A 19,864-nucleotide genomic window follows, 5' to 3' on the forward strand; every position below is an offset into this window, starting at 1 on the left:
GAGCGCCAGGGACCAGGTGTTCTCAGGGGGCAGAGCACCAAGCCAGAAGGATGGACGTGGCAGGGGGTGAGTTTATCCAACTTCAGGATGACCGCTGCCTAGGGTGAGCTGCTAACCCTACTACACCCTGCCTCTCATTAACAGAAGGGTGCCTGTTTTCAGGACCTTGCAGCAGCATCTGCTGGGGAGTCTGGGAATGTGTTGCTTTGGATTTGGGGACAGGGTGTGGACGGGACGTAGCACCAGGGCCTACCCTGTGCATGTCCAGGGCTAAAAGCATCTCAAACCTGGGACCAGCTGCAGGGGAGAGCTGAGGGCAGAGCACCTGGGAAGGGGGCAGAGCGCCTGGGGAGGGGGCAGAGCACCTAGGGAGGGGGCAGTACCAGGACACCCCTCCTGGAACCTTTCAAAGCACACCAGATGCCCTCCCCTGGCCCCGCTGCCCCGGCACCCACGCCTCTCCGTCCTGCGGTCGGGGTAGAGCACGGCAGATGAATCAAGGGGGAAGCAGCCATGGGGTCCAGGTGGGCCTGGGGTCAGCTTTCCCTCTGCCATGTGGCAGTGTGAGACCTTGGGTGCGGCACTGTCCCCCTCAGAGCCCCCAGTTCTTCCCCACTACAATGAGGGGCCCAAAGAAAGGCCTATGATCCCACGACCTGGGGCGAGAACGCAGCTTCTACCCCAACATGCGAGCTTCACCCCCAGCTCACAGGAGTCCCATGAAAAATTCATTGATGGATTTAAGAGGATCTTGCTGAGAGGTGGCAAGCCAGAGCAGTCCAGAGCCAACCCAGTGATCTGGAAAATGATCAGGAAGATACCCAAGTGTGGGGGATGGACTTGCCAGCTGGCCCTGGATGGGGAGGGAGTGAGGAAGGGCTGGAGTCCCCGAACACCTGCAGAGCCCCTGCAACGCATCAGGCCACGGGACATGCCACCATCCCAGGTGGGGACATTCTGTACCACATACGTATTTCTCGTGGTGGGAGAATGTGTTTTCCAATTCCAACTTCTCCAGATTTCACTTGACCCTCTTCTGCAGAGACCACGTCCCTCCTGTCCCCAAGGACAGGCTTAGAGAAAGGCCTGGCTGGTGGTTTAGCAACACGTTGTCCTTAACCATGGCCGGTCCTGCCATCTGATAGTATTGACGATCCAGAAGCAGCTCTTGCCCCCTTCAATAGGAAGCAGCCCTGAGACCTGCTGCGCCCGTTGATTGACATCCTGTCACTCTGGCAGCCACTGACCCTGCTGGAAAGTGGACTCAGCCCTGGAAGCCTTTCCTGAGATGTCCCTGCCCCCCTGGATCCAAAGGATGCCACCAAAAGTCCACTTTAGGGACTTGAGCTGCGGCTCACCAGCGGGCTTCAGGTTCTGGAGGGCAGGCATGGCCACGAGTGCTCGTCTGCCAAATGGGCAGAACTGGCCATTCCACTTCCTCAGAGGGCAAGGGGTCAAAATGAGCCACCACGACAACTCCTTGTCCCCGCAGCAGCTCTCCCTGGGCGTACCCCACCTTCTGACACCCCCAAAACCTGAGGAGGGTGGTGAGAGACAGCTCACCTTTGAATCATCCCAGTGGGAAACTGAGGCCCACAATAGTTGGGTTAAAAATAGTGTCTATACCACAGTGTTTTACTCCAGAGGGAAAATAAAGCATTTAGGTTTATCAACTTTGAAGACACAAATGAGAACAAAAACATCTATGAGAAATCGCCTTTGATTTTACCATTAGGTCTAAGCCTGGGACACGCCTTCAACTGACTGCCAGGGGGTAAAACGCAGGTTTCTTCTTAGGATGACTGTCCTCGGAGTGTGTCCACCGCTTTCCTAATGTTCTCTTTCCAAACCCCCGTGTTCCCAGACACGGTGTAATGGCCTTGGATGAGTCCGTGAGCCGGGCTCTTGTTGGACATTCCTGCTGTTTCTCTTTTCTGACTTGAGCCAATGAGAGGAAGCAAATCCGCTGCTTTCCTAGGAATCCCCTTCTCCTGGGTGGCGGAGGGAGGGGGATGACGTCCTTCCTGCCACACCTCCCTCCCCAAGGCCCAGGGTTCCCACTTCTGTTGGAACCGCTCTGGGGTCCAGCAGCATTTTGCCACACGGGGTCCCCGGTGCTCTTCCAGCAGAAGCCACCCCTTGCCTGGGTGGAGCGAGACCAGAAGCCCAGGAGGACTCTGATGGGCCTCCCAGCTCTGCCACTGACTGTCCTCGAGACCTGGGGCTGGTGATTCCACCTCTGTGCCCCTCGGCCTTTCCGTCTGAGCACTGGGGAGTGTCCATCTCAGCATGGGGCCTGGCGCAGGGTGGACACAGTGGGAGGCACTCTGCAATGTCATCAGTCTTGCTCGTCCTTCCTTCCTAAAAAATGGGGTTTGAAGAGGTGGCCGCTCACGAGGTCATGGGGCGGTCAGATGAGACAGCACCTATCAAGTGCCCAGCCAGCACCCTCAGTCAGTGGCATTGTAAGTCATATTTTCATTATGGCAAGGTGACACTCTACGAAGGCCTCCACTCCACAGGAGATAAACGAGGCTCTTCAGGCCCAGAAGTTGATCTCCCACACACCCTTGGCCAACCTCAGCTCATTTCCCAATGTCCCCAGCAGTGTAGGTCGTGAACGGGGCTGCTGTGGTCACACATCCCACAGAGACCACGTAAGGTGCCATAGCATAGAAAGGGTGCCCTCGAACCTGGGCAGCAAATGGACCCAGGTCCTTGCACTCCCTTTTGGAGGACCAAGTACCAGCCCTGCAGCAGGCCTAGCCCCTGCTCTCGTCCCGTTGGAGAAATTCATCCAAGTTGCACTGAGTTTTGCAGCTGTCAGAGCCCAGGTCTGCAGGAGTTTCAGTGGGGTGACAACTTGCCCCGCCTGTCAATCACGGTGGCCTGACTTCCTTATTATTGTGGGAGCTCATCAAACCAGGTCCAGCCAGAGCTCATCCGCAGAGCTCTTACCTAATATGCTAAAGGCAAATTAACAAAAGCGCTTAATAAGGACTGGCTGGGTCCCACCATGTGCAGGGGTAGACACACAGAAAAGAGCGTGTGTAGTAGGTAACTTGCAGGTAGGAGGTGGAAGGTACAGCACACACATGTGAACTTAATCCCTTCTCCAAGCCTGTGATGCAGGTGCCGTTTTGCCCACTTCACAGACATCAGGCCAAGCCAGAGACACCAGGGGCTGGTGCCAGTGTGCCTGCTCCTCATTGAGAGGCCAAGACGTGGTAAAGGGCCGAGCATGGTGCCTGGCATGTACCCAGTGCTCAGTACCTGGGGACTGCCGTCATGGGGGCTCTTCAGAACCCCTGAACAGGCAGCCCAGGGCTCCTGCACCTCTCCCATCCTCTGGGGGTGGGTGGCTGGAGCTGGGTTATCTCACTGTGGCCTTTCAACCTCTTGGAGAGCTGGGGTCAGGGCTGAGTGCTGGTGGGCTGGGCAGCCTGGGCCCTGTCAACATGAGATGTCCCAGGAGGACCTGCTGGGACAGCCGGGGGCGGGGCCTGGAGCAGAGAGAGGTGGAGGGGGTGATGCCCTGAAGCCGGCCACTCCCACCCTGGAGAAGTGGGTGGAGGAGTCCAGGAGGGGGTGGCCGGGCTGAAGCTGCCCCCTCCCCACCTTGTGCTCTGCTCAGCTGCTTTTCAAGATCTTAGTTTTATAACCTGGAATAGCTGTGAAGGTCTTTAATATATTTATTTGGAGATGAACGCAATACCTTTACTTTTATGTGGTGCCTCACGCATGCTAGGCAAGTGCTCTACCACTGAGCCACAACCCCAGCATGTGAAGGTCTGTCTTTAAAGAAAATACAGAAGGTTATGACCTCCTGTTAGGCCCCCATTCTCCCCCAGACTGTACCAACATGCACACACGGGATGTACCCTTTTCAAAAACTGGTTTGCATGGCATCAACTCTGCAATGTTTTTTGTTACCAGGTCTTGAATGCTTTCAGGTGATCTCGTTCTTTTTAACAGTTGCATGCTATTCCACACCTCGAATGGGCCATTGTGCCCCAACGATTTGCTCATGGAAGGACAAGCAGGATGTGCTTTCCTGATGTTATGAAATGCGCTACAATCAACACCCTTGTCCACATCAAGTACGTGCTGTGATAACACCTGTCTTCCTAGGGTAGAGTTCTGGAGGTGGGCCAAAGGGATATTAAGGATCAATGGATCCAGTGGCTGCAAGCTGCCAGTTCTATTTTTACTTAAGACCTCCTTGACATAGGCTCCTGGAAGGAAAGATCCTGATTTCTTAAATCATCGTATTCCAAACTCACCTCATTTCACACAGCAGGAGACTGGATTCATAAGGAGAGTACTCAATGGTGCCCAGGAGAAGGGGCACCCTCTGGGAGATTGAGTGTGGGATATTGAAGGTTGCTCTGGACTCCTTTGCTGACAGACGTGTATGGAATCTCGAGTTGTCCAGGGCTGACCCCCAGGCAGTGACCAATTGATGGGGACCACAGCAGTCCAAGTCCTTGCCCGGAGACCATATAATCCAGGGGCCCGATTCCTATCCCAGAGCTCCCCCCAGGATCCAGCCGAAGCTGAGACTTTCTGAAGTCACCCCTCTGCTGGGCTTCTCCCTCTCCATTACCTGTTTGTCCTGGGGACGGTCCGTCAACACAGCCCATGCATCCACATCCTGGTCTCAGGCCAAGTTCTTCCAGAACACACCCGAGGTACCATGGAGGATGGCCAGGCAGTGCCCTCCTGGATGGACGTGTCTTCATTAGCAGTCACCCAAGAGCAGCCAAGGGCCCTGGAACCCCCTGGCATGCTGCACAGAAGACTGCCGGCTTCCTGCAGGAGATTTTCAGCATGGATCTGAAAGCTTGGGGTCTTGTCATCCAGAAATGTAACCTGAAATAATAGTCCCTACCGTCACTGTACACCGGCTGGGTATCTTGTAGATCTTCTCTAGATACCTTGGTTTCCTCATCTGGTGTGCACTAAAACGATCAGTACCTGCATCATAAGGCAGTGAGAGTGAGGTACTGCTTTCCACGCTTAGTCCTGTGGTGCTTGAGCTGAAATACAAGGTTCCGATAACCACACACCGCTGTCCGTGTGACCTTCAACAGCTGAGCTTCATTTTTCCCCTTTGCAGCTGGGGACAGCTACTTCTCTTGGGACTGACACAAAGATGTAGTGTCAGGTCAGGCTCACGGCCATGCCTAGCAAAGGCCCTGATCTGAATCACTTGAGGCCAGAGCCAAGCTAGGAGGATGAGTCAGACACGCTCGGTGCTAGACCAGGAGAGAGAATTTATGAATTCAGCAAGATGATGTTCATCGTCTAGCCTCCTTCCACTGTTTGTACAATTAAAATATGAATAAAGAAAAGTCTTTGGCCCTCCCCGGAGATGACCACTATGGGGTTATTCCTCTATTATCCAGTATGTTTGTTTCAAACATTTACATCTGAATATTTTAGAAAAAAACTATCATTTTCTACATATTAGACTATTAGTAATTACATAGATGTCTCAGAATGGGGTCATGTGTCTTCAGACTTGGTGAGCATGCTCACCTGCACAGTCTCAGGAGTTCTATTTGGCCACTGCCACCTTGCTGGACACCCAGGTTACTACCACTTTGCCACTAGCCCTTCTGCGCATGACCATCTTTGTGCTTATTTATCTTTGCACATGGGCAATAGTGCTTCTGCAGCTGTGGCTTGATCTCTGGGGTGGGGGATGTGCACTTCCTGGACCCGCATGGAGGCCCAAGTCCTACATGGAATGGGATAGTGTTTCCATAGATCCCACCTTTCCCCTCCCTTGTATTATGGAGACTTTGTCAGGCATAAAGTAAGTTATTTTTTTATATTTATTTTTTAGTTCTCAGCGGACACAACATCTTTGTTTGTATGTGGTGCTGAGGATCGAACCCGGGCCGCACGCATGCCAGGCGAGCGCGCTACAGCTTGAGCCACATCCCCAGCCCAAAGTAAGTTATTAATTTGATTGCGACTTGCAAAGAAAAAGTCTATGTTTGTATGTATTTTTGCCCCTATATGGTTATGATCTGGGGCTGGTTGAGTCAACAGATGTGAAACCCGCAGGTCCAGAGGGCTGACTGTTCACGCTACCCTTGTCGATCCTTCAGAAGGGCCAGCAGAGAAAACTTGCAAGTCAGGAGAGACAGGGGAAGGAGGCACTCCTGACCACAAGTCTAATAACCTAAGGAAATAGGGCAGGGTCTTCACTGGGTTTAAGGGCAGACATCGAGGGCTTGGGGTGGAATTCAGAAGGCAGGTGCCTGCCCTGCTCTGGCATTGCCAAGATGAGGACTTGGAATCTTGAGGAGTAGTTAGTCTCAACAAGCAGGTCATGAGCCTCCTCTTCTAGGGACAAATATTCTGATTAAAGCAGCAACGTTCAACACTCGGACCAAGACTTAAGTTGGTTTCAATTTTCATCAGTTAAAAGTTGAATTTTCAGGTCCACAGTTAGTACTGTTTAGAATTCCCTGCATAGAGCAACAATAAGCAGATTGATAATCATTTAATAGTTCTTTACAGATCATGCCCCCTCCTGGTATCTGGGTGGACTGCCACACCCCTTCCTTCTGCTCCCCACCATATTTTGCTTGTTATATGGACTTATTTTGGAGGAGAGGTGGCAAGAGACAGTAGAATTTCAAAGAGTGCTAATTCCTTCCTGTCACCTCATACTCCAAGAGGCCTCTTGTGCAATTCTTGTTCCAAGTCATATTCTCAACCACAATTGCATAGTATCCTTTTTATTTAGGAATTATTTTAGATTTACAGACAATACAGAGTCCTCAATAGCGCTCAACCCTAACGTTAACAGCTTTCACAGAACCATCACCAAAACCAAAACCCAACCATGGTACGTTCCCGTTAACGGCAGTCTTCAGTTGGAACCACCACTTTTTACACCCGTGTTCTGTCTTTGCTGTTATAAGTTCTCTTCCAGGACTCCTGTGTCAGTCAGCTTTTCGTTGCTATGACAAAACACCTGAGAAAAAAGCTTAGAGGAAAAATGTTTGGGCTCACAGTTTGAGGTTTTTGTCCACAGTCCACTAGCTCATGGCTGCGGGTTCATGGTGAGGCAGATCATCCTGGCAGAGCGGCAGGGTGGAGCAGAGCTGCTTAGCTCATGGCAGCCAGCAAGCAGAGAGGGGCAGGGACAAGATACAGTCCCCCAAGGCATACTCCCAAGGCCCACGCCCTCCAGCCAGGTTCCACCTCCTACAGTTCCCCTGGGAAAAAAAGCCCGTAACACACTGGGGGACAATCCAGATCCAGACCACAACCACCCACATGGTACTTAGTCATGTCCCTTGGTCAGGGGTTTTGCCGGAGGCCCTTCTGTTGGGGTTGATGTGATGTTCACTCATGAGACAGGGGCAATGGGTTACCAGGAAGATGGGGGCGATGACTGTCAGTCACCTGCCCTCACAGGAAGAAAGTGGTTGCCACCACCCATTTTTAAGGTTGCAGGGAGTGATAGAAGGGGAGACTGAGCTCTACCCCTGGGTGGGGGGAAGCCGACTCGGGTTATTTGGCTTCTTTGTAAAGAGTCTCAACCTCCATTAGGATACGCGTCTTTCTCCAAGATGGACGAGGAGGGGAGACCCACGATGACCCCACCCGCCATGACCATCTTCCCTCCAGAGGCCCCCGAAGTTCCCCCACAGGATCCTCTGTCAGATAAGCCCTTCTCAGAGTCCTCCAAAGTCCTCCTTTGGACCAGGCAGAGGGGAACTGGGCGGTGTCCCAGGTGTGGCTTCTCAGTGTGGTCCCCGGCCGGCAGCACCACCCGGGAGCTGCGAGAAGTGCAGGATCCCGGGCCCCACCTGGGCCTCCCGAGTTGGACTCCCCAGTTTGGCCAGGGCCTGGCCCAGTGGCTCCCAGGTGTGTCTGGGTTTGAGGAGCATCGTGTTGGACTCTGCAGAGTCAGGGGTTGGCAGCTCCTGCGGTCAGTCTCCTCCCTGCCGCCAGGGCACTTGCTTTGTTCCCTCTCGTGCATCTTGTGCAGTTGGAGGATGACGAGGGAGGACAGAAGTGAGGGGCGTGGAGGGAGGGGGCGCGGCAGCAGGTGGCTCCGAGAGGAGTCTGTGGGCTGGGAGAAGTGGGCGAGGAGGGCAGTGTCTGCACAGCTGACAGAGGAGCAGGCTCTGCTGGCCTGGAAGATGGACGAGAGCAGGGGTGGAGGGATGGACGGACGCTGGACAGCTGCAGGGAGCAAAGGGCTCAGCCCACGTGGATCTGCACGCCATGGGTGGCGGCAAAGCCCGACAGCCCCCCACAAGGAGGTCCTTGATGCAGTGCTCACCCCATGTTCTCAACTCTTCCATCCTGTTAAACATGGTCCCGTGGCCTCAGGACGTTCACACTGGTGCACGACCCTCATGGCGACCATCCTCCTCCAGAGCTCTTGGTCCTGCAAAACCCAGGGGCAGCTCCTGTGGCCCTTCCTCCCACGCCATTCCACGTTCTCCCACCGTGGCTGATCGAGCTCCTCTCAGGAGGCAGCTTACACACTACTTGGCTTCCCCTGTTGTCTCTTCAGCTGCTGAAGTAGGGGAGTGACAGTCCGGGCTCCACCTAGAGAGGAGGAGGCAGATGACTTGCCCAGGGCGGGGGAGGAGCACACTCCATGGGGAGAGCAGGAGAGCTTCCGGGGTGCACTGCAGAACACTCTTCCTTTTCCCCCAACACTGTGTTGAAAAAGAGGTGGGGGCTTAGGCTGGAGAAGAAAGGAACAGGACTGAAGGGGCCCAGGTGGTGGGAAGGGAGCCAGCTGAGGTTCAGATTCAGACTCAGAGGAACCAGTGATTGTCATCTCCAAGTGTCCCCAGCATGCACCTGGGTACCCACCATAACAAGATGGTAGAATGTTCATTGAATGAACGAACTTGGACTATTTTGTTCCCAGTTTGTTTTTGACAAGAACTGGGGAATCCATAAAAGGAAGCTTTGAAATAAAAATTTGGCTTAAGTTTAGGAAAAAAAGAATCATCCACTGCAAATATGAAGGACCGAGAATCACTGTGCACTAAGTAGATGGCAGGGTTACCTGTGCCTTGGCTGACATTTTGGAGGTAGGGTCCAAGTTGCTGAGGCTGGCCTTGAATCGCTTTCCTCCAGCCTCAGCCTCCTGAGTAGCTGAGCGCATTTATAAACCAAACCTCTGAGAGAACGTCTCTCCAACACTTGTCACTTTGTACTCCAATTAACTAAACAGGTGTGCCCCGACTCCTGCAGAGACCCCAATGTTAGAATTAAAACAAAACCCAGGCTTGACAGGAAGCAATCCCCCCACAATGTACTTACTCAATTTGGAGGCCAAATGAAGGAGCCGAGGAGTGTGGTGAACAGGCTTCAAGAAGGTCCCTGGTGGCACTCATGTCCTTGTAAGTCCTTTCCTCGTTGAGTATGAGTAGGACCCGAGATTTACTTCTCAACAACAGCACATGGCCAAGAGATTGGGTACGACTACATTACAGACGACGACAATGACGTCCATTTGCCCGCAGACTCTCCCCCTTGATGGCTTTGATGAAGCTGGTCATGTTGGCGACATTCATGTGTCAAGGACTCAAGGGAAGCCTCCACCCAGCAGTCAGCAGGGAACTGAAGGTTCCCAGTTTAATACCTGTGAGAGACAATCCTGCCAGTCACCTCAGGAGCTTGGAGCAGTTATGCACAAGGGTTTTTTTTTTTTTTTTTTTAAGAGGGTACTGGGAATTGAACTCAGTGGCAGTCGACCACTAAACCACATCCCCAGCCCTATTTTGTATCTTAGAGACAGGGTCACAGTGAGTTGCTTAGGACCTCGTTTTTGCTGAGGCTGGCTTTGAACTTATGATCCTCCTGCCTCAGCTTCCCGAGCAGCTGAGATTACAGGCGTGCGCCACCGCTCCTGGCATAGGGGAACCTTATGATGAGCCCCCAGCTGGCACCTTGAGTCCAGCCTCCCGAGACCCTGTTCCAGAGGCTTTGGCTAACCAACGCTCATGGCCTGACCTACAGAAAAACGTGGGCTGTTGTGAACAGAGCGTGGTGATCCATTGAGGAGAATTAGCAAGACAGACAGCAAGATATTTACCTCTACTTTATGGAGGAGGAAAGTGAAGTTCAGAGAGGTGTGCTAGCCTTCCTGAGGGTACCTCAGGCCACGGAGGTGTTACCCCACCACGGCCATCAGGCCACGAATGTACTGTCCTCTGAGCAGAGTCCGCCCGCACACACCCACTCGGGTTTCCATCCTTGGAGAATGGCCTCACCTTCCTGCTCTACCCAGCACCCCCCGGGGCTCTGTGGGGGACAGGGTTTGTAAAACAGTGTCCAGCTGTCAGCACTGGCATTTGTCAAAGGAAGTGGCTGCTCTCAGGCCCTGCCACCCTTCCCAAAGTGGACACTGCTTGGGAAAAGTGCGAACTAGGAGCCTGTCAGCCCAGCCTGGGGGAGGAGTTGGAACACAGCTCCAACAAGGGGTAGATAAGGGAGGCCACTTCTTCGGGAGGTTGGGCGTCTTGTTCCTCGCCCACGGCCAGAGCTGGTGAGCGAGGATGGGGTTATAGGGAAGGGGGAGCACAAAACACCCTCCATGTGCCCAGCCACGCAGGGGACTAATGTAGCTAGAATAGCTGCTCGTCCAAGCAGAAGCTGAAGGGTTCCTGCTGCAGGGTGGGTATAAGCATGTACCTCCCAACTGAAAGAACAGTAGCCAGAGCTTGGGGGAGATGGAGACCCCTTGGAAAGGGGGGGGACCCTGGTCAGGTGTGGGGACGTTCCAGGTCACCTGGTCTACAGCGCTGTTGCGGCCCCCGATTATTGAGGAATAGATAACTCCAGACAAAATTCAAGAACACAGGTAGTCTCCAAGCCACAGGGGGGCTGCGACTTTGGTGGAGAGGCCCTCACACCCATGTGAATGGCTGTCACCATCTCTGAGCCATTACCGAGGGCCAGGTAGACCAGGCTAGGCTCAGGGACAAGTGGGTCAATTCAGACAAAACCCTCATGTGACAGAGCTTACCTCCTGTGAGAGGAGCATAACAACACTCCCCAGAACAGCAGGCGAAGACAACAGCGACCAAGTGTTTCTCATGGGGTGGGGTTCTGCCGGGTGGTTGTTCTGTCCCAGGAGATTGTCAGGTAGTGTCCTTTGCCTGCTTATTTTTTAGCTGGTGATTCAAACGCAGGGTCTCTGCCTGGAACTTCCTCAGAGTGGCCTGGGCTTCCTTACAACATGGCATCTGGGTTTCTAGAAGGCACAGCTGCCAAGTTCTCTTAAGGGCTCAGAACATCACTCTCCCCCTGCCACATACCCTGTTGATTCAAGCAAGGCCCAGGATCAGCCCCGACTCCAGAGGGGAGCATATCTCCTCCCCTTGCTCTGAGAGAGAGCAGGTGCATACAGGAGGCTATTGTAGACAGCAATATGCTCAGCAGTGGACACTAGACTGGGTAGACAGATGATCGTTCAGAAGGTGAGCAATGTAGTGTTGCAGTTGTGACATGGGTGGGTTTCCCCGTTTGGATAGAAGGTGGTATGTTTAAATGATATTTATAGGATTATTTCATCCTCATGGATTGAGAACCATCTTCAAACTTGTATAAAAAGATTTTTTTTTTAAACCAACAAGAAAACATAAGACTTGTGAAGCCCATGTCTGGTGTAGGAAATGGAACAGAGAAACCTGTTATGTAAATGCCCCTCCCCCTGCCTCCAGGGGATAAAGGTCGGAGAATTTCCAGAATCTCTGTCCAGAGAATGTTTCAGGCATGAGCCACACTCTGGACTGGTGGGCTGCAGCGAATAAATCTGCTTCCAGAAAGTTCCTCAGGTGTTCAGCCTCTTCTGTCCTTCAGCAGGGCCGAGATCTAGAACCAGGTTGTAACTTCACACAGCTGTTTTTTCCATGGTGCCTCAGATATAAACCTGGGATTTGATCAAAGCCTCCTCCGTTTCTCCATGAATCGACCCAGGAAGCTAAAAGGGACTGGCTTACCACCACCTTCCTATGACCCCTAAGCCTCAAATCTGCAGGTAAAGGTTTGATTGTCTGATGCCAAAGGATTAACAGCTTTAAAGCATCCTCTGGGTACTAAAGGACTACAAGACACGTGAAGCTCCAAGCGCCTATTTCCAAGGGTGGAGTCATCCTACGTTGGCTTGATCTGCAATAGTCATCCTTGCTTTCCAATAATCACTGCATTCTGACCCCCAGATCTCACAAGCTTATGTCAATTTTTGACAAGTGTTCAGAGTCAAAGGACCGTTTTCACTCACGGCACAGTGAAAAGTGTAAGCAGCATAGTGTGAAAGTTCCTCTTGCATCCCAAGCCCCCCCAAGAGTGACCTTGAGCAACCCAGGGGAACTCTGCCCACGTGGCAGGTTTGCATCCCAGCTGAGAAACCTGGTGCTTGGCAGCCTGACGAAGCCCACGAGGCACCAATCACACTGGAAACCTCCAAAGCCAAGTCAAAATACATGAGCCTCCAAGTTGATTATCACAGGTGGACATTACAGAATGACTAACAGGTTGACCTGCCGGATCTGCTTTCTCCATACCTCACAGCTACCCAGTGAGGCGGCTGTTACCCCCAGGCCCTTTACATGGGAGTTTAGGGAAATGAAGCAACTTGTCTGAGGTCACAGGCCGAGCAGGGATTCCCACCCATACCGACTCGGGCCCGTGAGTCCTCTGGATAGAATCGGCGGGCGTCAGTGCTACCGGTTGCCCCCCTTTCTATCAAGTACAAAGACCAAAGTTAGATGATGCCAGGAGGGGCCGACTCCCTGGGGACATCTCCTCCCGGCTGGACTGCACTTTTTCAGATGCCAAGTCCACATCTCATGTCTCGGCCACATGAGAAGCCTTTATGCCAACAAGAAAAACCAGGAGGTGCAGAACATGGTGGCACCCCGCCCGATCGGAAAACCTACCCCTTCTGTACACCCGGGGAAGGGGAGGGGCTCAACTCCACCGGCCATTTCCAGAGGCCCTTCATGGGGACGTAAGGGTGAGATGGGGAGCAGCAACAGGTAGCCATCAGGAGCAGAGGTTTGGGGCAACGTTGAGTCGAAGCTCCCCAGCTGTGGGTGGCACAGCCGGATCCAACACCTCCGACTATTGACATGTGACATCTGACCAGAGCGTCCATCACTAACTCAACCACTTTAAGGATTTAGACGAGGCCCACACGTGGCTTAGTGGTCCAGGCCACGTTTCGTGGGCACGTTTTCAAAGCTTGGCATCCTTCTCAGACTCCTGGTGGGTCCTCTTACCTCCAGGGCTCATCGGGTTCCCAGTGGCCCAGATGGCCTGCCACACACACAGGGGCAAAGCCGTTGGCAAACGTCCCCTGGCCCTACTGCTGTTTGCATTCCGGGACGCGTACACATCTAGACATGACTGGTTCCTGGTGTCCCTCAGCTCCCGAGGGAAGGAGCAGCCCCCAGCAGGGTCAGCAGAGCCCTGGATGGACTCTATGCCCCCAAACATTCTGATCTGATCACATGAATAGAGACCTGAGGGATGAAGGGAGCCATGTCACTCTGGAGAACCACATCTAGAGGACTGAGAAAGGACAAAGCTCCTGCTATTGGAGACTAGCTGTCCCACCGCTCCCTCCCACCCTGAGGTCCTGCCTCGTCTCTGCGGGCTGAACTCCATTGAAAGTGAGACACGGGCTATCTGGCACAGGCCAGAAGTAAAACAGATCTGGTCTAGATAGGAGGGGAAGCCATGGAGATGGGGATTGACACCCGGCATCTTATAAATCCTAGTGGTTGTGCCTTCTCTCCTCCCCTTGGAGGACATGAATTGCCCTCCCGCTCATACCCCCACCATGGAGAGCAGGAAGACTGGGGTACAGCTAACCTCCCAGACCCCTCCCAAAGTGATCTCATATGTAGATCCTAAAAATGTTGAATTCAGAAGTGGGGTAGAATGGTCGCTAATGGGTCGGTGTGGTTGGAGGGATGTTGGTCAAATACAAAGTGTCAGATAAGAAGTAGTTCAGGAGATCTGTTGTATCACATGAAAAAGTCTGTTAAAGTATCACCTTCTGGAAAATTGCCAAGAGTCGATTTTGCTTTCTTATCACAGAAAAAAAGAAAGCCAGAGAAATGCTTTAGCTTGAGCCTGTCCCTCAGTTTACACATGTTTCAATTAAATTAAAAAAAAAATCATCTTTCTATTTAGCTGCATAAATGCCATTAGCTGAGATTCTAGGGTCGATCTCTGCTTTCAGGCTGAGCTGGGCTCTTCCTGGGCAGCCCCAAGTCACAGGCTAAACATGGTGTGGCACTTCTGCCCGGTGCAGGACTCTTCCGTAGAGAGGCACTCTCGGCTCTTAGCTACCCTGAGTTAATGGGGACCATCAGGTCTGCTTCCTGGGTGGAGGCTCTCTGCCCAGGTCCGCCTCCTGCCCCCATCTCTTTTGCAGACACCGGTGGCGTGCCAGCAATATTTAACCTGCTCAGGTTATAGCATCTGACAGATTCTGTGGTGCAAATACTCTCATCGCAGTTGATCTCCCAAGACGAGGTAGCACTCAACACAGTCGGGAATTGTCTCCAACTGATCCCTGGGAATTGTCTCCAACAAGCCTCTTTCCTGTCTCCATCTCTGCATTTATTTCCTTAGCGACCCAACCAAGATCTGACATGGCCACCTTACGAAGTCTCCCTCTTTCCACATCCTGTCCATCAGCATGTCCAGTAAGCTCTCAAACACCGTGAACCTGCCCACATTCCTCCTGTCCTGCACACTAAGCACGGAGCCTAGTGGGCTTTCTTGCCAAGTGCCTTCTTGCAATTGGCTTAGGAGAGGAATTGATACGAAGTAGGGCCTCAGCATGCATCGGCCGACCCAGGCCAAAGCTAGGAAGTGTGTAGCTAGAATTCATGGCATGACTCCCATCCTCCCAGCCCACTCAAGTCAACCTGTCCCTTCAGACAGTCCTTGTCCCTATGAGCATCATGCTAATAGCCTCAAAGTCAACCTGAGGTCTTTCTCCAATCATGTAGCATGCAAGAAGGACATAGAACCACGAAGTCCCTAGACATCCCCACCCAGAGGCGCCCATCCCACCTGACCCATGAAAGATGGTTCGATATCCTGTGGCTTCCTCTTTGCCTGGAGAACCATCCTTAGAGCTTTCTTCTGAGCCACCCATCAAGTCATCCCTGTCTTAGTCTGTCTGAGCTACTGTGACAAACAAATCTCAGTCTGAGTGTCAAGATCAAGGTAGCAGCAGACTCAGCGTCTGGTGAAGGCCCGTTTCCTGGTTCAGACCTTCTTTCTGGGTTCCCCCGTGGCAGGGGCCAGGCAGCTTTCTTGGCTCTTTCATGGGTGTAGTGGTCCCTTCAGGAGGACCAAGGGCACCCCACCCTCATGGGCCTAGTCACCTCCCAACGGCCCCCTCTTCCACCAGAGCCTCGGGTGGCAGGTCCTCAACATGTGAGTTTTGGTAAGAAATATCCAGGCCATCCATTTCCAACAGGATAAAGCCCCTCTGCTCAGCACGGTTCCTAATGGCCTCCTGTAATCCAGAGGTCCATCTCAGGAAGCAAGAGGGTGGGGAAAGGAGACAGGATGTGATTGGACTTCTTGTACCCAAGCTCTGTCTGGGAACTTCCAAAAGCAGACCTTGAGCTATGTTGGCCAAGCGAGTCCTAGCACGAACTGGGAAATTCAGAACCTACCATGAAACCTCATCGTGTCCATCTTGAGAGCCACCTGGCCCCTGAAATAGGCCACTAGGCAGGGAATTGGGGAGCTGCGTGGACCAACCAGGGGGAGCAGGTGTGCTCAGGAGCTCCCAGAGGTGACTGCCACTTGATCCACTTAATGTGGGCCTTCTGGGCCAGAGATGATGGGACCTGCTCCCGCATGTGCGAGTTTTCAGAGAAAGTCTGGTGGGGCAGATTTAGAAGTCCAAATCTCCTGCCTTATTCCCAGGCAGCTCCCTTCCCAATCCCTCCCCCCCTCTGCATTCTCTACCTGCTCTGAAGTTACTGGAGCCTGGTGTGAATTTAGGGACAATAAAACCATCAAAGGGCTTGGTCCTGAGAACAATCAGTCGGGGAATTTGCAATAAAGGGTATCCTGCCCCAGGAAGGTGTGATTTCAAGGCAAGTTGAGAGACTTTGCTGGGGCAGCAGGAGAGCTGCCCATGTGGGATGGCTTAGGGGACCATCTGGCCTGGCCATGGGCAGATGCACCTTGTTAGCTGTAGTGCAGGTCTGTCTCCAAGGCTTTGGAGTGAGGCCTTGGTGTGCCAGTCTCTTCCCCCAGTTGTCCATGCATCCGAGGGTGTGTCAGACTCGCCTCTTTTTCCTGAGGATTCAGGGGTCCTTTCCCCTTATGTACCACAGAGGTCAAAATTCCCACCTCCCAAGACCTAGGAACTTGACCTTCCAACTTCTATCACTCCAAGACCTCGTGGAATCCTAGCACTCAATGCCATCTTCCACTCTACCTGCTGGCCCTCCTCCCCATGACTGGAAGACCTGGACCCACAGAACAGTCACCGAATGTGTCAAAGTCTCATCTTGCTCAGGTCGCTGGGGACGTTCAACAGGAGGCAGGTGAGACCTTCTCATCTGGTTTGGGATGTGGTATCCAATTGAGAGAGTTTGCAAGGAAAAAAAATATCAAGGTAAGGGATGGACAGTAACAAGGGCTACTGTAGCAGCTCAATGTCACCTTCTCAGGAAGTTTCCTACAAGAGCTAAGGAGAGGAAGTGAGCCCACACGCAGGTGAGTGTGCCCCAGGGATGTCAGAGGGCGTCAGTGGGGCCAACTGTTCCCCTCGTCCCCTCCCCACCCCTCAGCTGTGAGGTCTGTCTGGAGCTCCTCCTCCCGTCTCACCTGGGCAACTCGGCCAAGATGCCACCTCCAGGAGACTGTCTCCAGCTCCCCATGTCTCCTATGCTGCACCTAGACCTCCCTACGTCTGCCGCCCAGGCTGTCAGTCCTCCTGAGGCTGCCTCATCTGTGGGGTGCAGCCTAGGCCAAGTTCACATGCTCTCTTGCCAGGCTTCCAACCAATGGCACAGCCATGTCATTATGAGGGGCTGGGAAGGCCATATTGATGCCTTTGAAGGGACCTGCCAGTTCCAGAGCTCCCTATGGGGTCCGTCACTGGGCCTGTGTGGCAGCGGCACTCCCGTCTCCTTCCCCAGGGGGTCGAGCCCAAGGAAGTCCTTTTAGCCTCTGCCTTGATCCCAGTCCCCTGAGAAAACCCAACACTCCCAGTGTCACCATCCATGGAAATGGTAGCAACTGCAGGCCAGTGTTGCAGGCTTCACAATGGATCCAGGGCTTCTGTGTGCTTGGTGTTCTGAGCACTGGGCACAATGATGTGGGTTCTCACAAGTGCTTAATGCTGAAATTGGTTCCCATTTTTCAGATCAGACTGGGTTTCATAACAAAGCAGCAGAGCTGGGACCAACTCCAGACCCACAGCCATTAGCAACGGTCAGTGCCTGATTCTTGTGTATCTCTACCTTTCTGTGGATCTCAGGATGGAGGGATCCTCGCATCCCAGTGGCCTAAGGAGCACACCAGTATCTCTTCAAAGGTACCTGAGGATCTGGGATGGACACCCTCGGCCCCTGGCCAGCTATTACCTAGTTCCCTTGGTGATGTCCCATTTCATCCTTTGGAATTTCCTCGGTCTGTGGACATAGCTCCCATGCTTCTCAGCACAGAGCCTGCAGATTACCAGTGGCAGTTCCAGCCAGAGGCCTCCACTTTGTTTAAGCAACAGACTATTAATGGACAGGACCATGAAACATGGAGGATTGTTCAGTGACACATCAGGAGAACAGGCTGGCCATCTGGAACATGGCAAGATTCCTGTGATAACAGGGACTTCATTGTGGAGGAGAAAGAGGACCTGCTGTGTGGTCTGAGTCAGCACAAAGGTCCCTTTGTATGCTCAACTGGGGAGCACTAGAACCGAGAAGGCTTGGTGTCCAGATACAGGACACTGGTCTGACACTTGATCTTCCAGGCAGCTTTGGTATGACCGAAGATTAAAGATCAGGGTGAAAATCCACAGGATTTCCAGCATAGACTCCCCCAGATTCTTATCCCCATTTTACAGTTGCGAAAATAAAAGCTCAGAAACTAAACCATCCTGATCTATCACAGGGATGTTGTGATAAGTGCCCCCAACTCACAGCTTATAGAAAGCACATATGCTTTTCTACACAACCCTGTATCTGCTACTCGGTAGCTGAACAGATATAATGGGTGATCTGCCTCCAGCAGTGTAGGGTCATTCATGTCTTGTAGGCAGTTAGGGATACATGCTGGGGAGGCCTGGGTAGTTTCTGTATGAACATGGGATTGAGTGACCTCCCTGCAATTTAGGGAAGAATATCCTGAAGATGGTCAACAGTAGCATTGAAAGTACGGTTTAAGGTCAGACCGATCCGAGTTTGAAGGTTATTCTCTTACTCGCTTCGTGATCTCAGAATTTTTAACTTCACCTCCCTGAGCCTTTTTCCAAAAACGGTCATGTTGTCCCCTACACCTTGTATTAGTGGTTTTGAAGCTGGGATGCTCTTTGTATTAATTGTCTGAACATTGCCTTAAGTCAACCACATTCTGTTTGTCCATGGATCTGCCCATGTGCAGGGATCAGAGAAGGAACAGACAGCTCATCCCATCATTAGTTGGGTGACAGGACAGCATTCTTGACATAGATTTGTTATCTGCAAGGACTTGCCAGCCATGTGGGTGTAGCTAGCAAGGACTAGGGGTTTCTTTCCAGATCGCTTCTCCACTGGGGAGCTTGGGCTTCCTCACAACATGGCAGAGGGTTTCTAAGACCAAGTGTCTAAAGATAGGCAGTGGAGATCCAACCTGACACCTTTGTGACCCAGCCTTGGAAGACTCATTTATGCCATGTTTTATCAAATGAAGAAAGTAAAAGATGGGTTCAGTTCCAAGCAGTAAGTGATGGATCTTCATGTAATTTGGGAAAACTGGGGAAACTGGAGACCATTTTTTAAAAAATTATCTGCTATCTCATTGACCTCCCGCTCCAGATCCCTTATCCCTTCCCTGCAGTCACTCCAGCTGCCCATTTCTAGCATTTGAGCTTCTCTGTCACTTTACCTGTGGCGAGTCAGAGCTCATCACGCTCCTGGAAGCCCTGGGGGTAGGACACTCCTGAAGGCAGCCTTCCAACCCCCAGTGGCCTCTTCCCTTTATCTTTTGCTTTCTGGAATCCTATCAGGTAAACCATTGCTCCCATGATTTTGGGTCTTTATCCAATGCAGACGCCTGGAGACATGAAGACTGGAGGGAATGCACAGCTTCTGGCCCTTCTGCTGACATCTACAGGGGGATGAGCCCACTCATTGAATAGGCCATTCAAGTCCCCTTGTGCTCCAACTGCCCCAAGGATCACAGAAAAGGCCCTGCCGCCAAGTCCACAGACCGAGAAGATTCCCAAGAGTGACATGCAGGTTAAGTGGACATATCTGGATGCAGCACTCTCTCCAGTGAGCCTGGATTCTGGAGCAGGGAAGAAGATGTCCATGTGGCAGTCCCACAGGTCCTGGGCTTTTATTCAAAGAAAAAGTCATTATTCAACGGTTGAACTGCACCCATCTACGGCACCTTTGGGATCTATCATAGCATTGGCAGTGTCACCATGAGCTTCTCAGGTCACCCCAGCCCAGGGTTGAGCACAGAAGGGACATGGGACCTGGCTCATTTGTGCCTAATGTGGCATTATTCAAATGAGCCTTGCTCTGGAGCATCACCCTGGGGTTTGCCTAGATATCCTCAGACTTATATTATAATCCAAGTCTCCTCTGTCCGTATCCCATTCACCCTTACCTCT

This window comes from Spermophilus citellus (genome assembly GCF_964194105.1).
Source record: "Spermophilus citellus genome assembly, chromosome: 3".
Classification (NCBI taxonomy): domain Eukaryota; kingdom Metazoa; phylum Chordata; class Mammalia; order Rodentia; family Sciuridae; genus Spermophilus; species Spermophilus citellus.